Here is an 813-nt window from a genome sequence, read left to right as displayed (position 1 = left end):
CTCCTCCTCCTGGTGCCAGAGGAGATCTGGAGTATTTCATGGGCTGTCAGGCCCTGCCAGCTCCGGCAATCTGGGGAAAGGAAGGAACAGCCCTGGTGGTCTTGCCAGTCGCCACCCTTTCCTTCCTGAAGAGGGTGCAGATTTCCTGAGGGAGGGGCACGGGCCTCGCGTAGCCCAAGCTTCGCCACCAGAAAGGCAACATGTCTGGATTTTTAACTCGCTTTCTACAATGTCCTGTTGTGTTTCAGCGCGAAGCTTCTGCAAATATGGTGCTTTTCTTAAACAGGCCGAAATGTTTCTTTAATTGCTTGGTAGAACTCATTAAGGAGCTGCGGTGGCTCAAGTGGTTAAGACGCTGAACTGCAGGCTGTGGAAGGTCGGTAGCTCAGCAGTTCGAGACCCGGGTGTGCGGCATGACGGGGTGAGCTCCCGTCTCTAGTTCCAGCTCCTGCTAACCTAGCAGTTTGAAAGCAAGAAATTGCAAGTACCTTCAGTGGGAAGGTAACAGCGTTCCGTGCGCCTTGGTGTTTAGTCATGCCGGCCACATGACCACGGAAACGTCTTCGGACAGCGCTGGCTCTTCGGCTTTGAAACGGAGATGAGCACCGCAACCCTAGAGTCGGACTCGACTGGCTTTCAAGCAAGGGAACCTTTACCTTTAGAACTCATTACCCAAAAGATCTGGCTAATTGGTTATGTGCCCTCCATGGAAGCAGCAGGCATTTCCCTCGGCGAGTGGGGAACGAGTTGCTCAAGCAGGCATGGGGTCAAAGCTTCTCTGTTCATAGGATTGTCAGCTCTGGGTTGGGAAAT

This window comes from Gekko japonicus, unplaced genomic scaffold (genome assembly GCF_001447785.1).
Source record: "Gekko japonicus isolate JY-2015 unplaced genomic scaffold, Gekko_japonicus_V1.1 scaffold4987, whole genome shotgun sequence".
Taxonomy (NCBI): Eukaryota; Metazoa; Chordata; class Lepidosauria; order Squamata; family Gekkonidae; genus Gekko; species Gekko japonicus.
Note: the sequence above shows the minus strand (reverse complement) of the source record.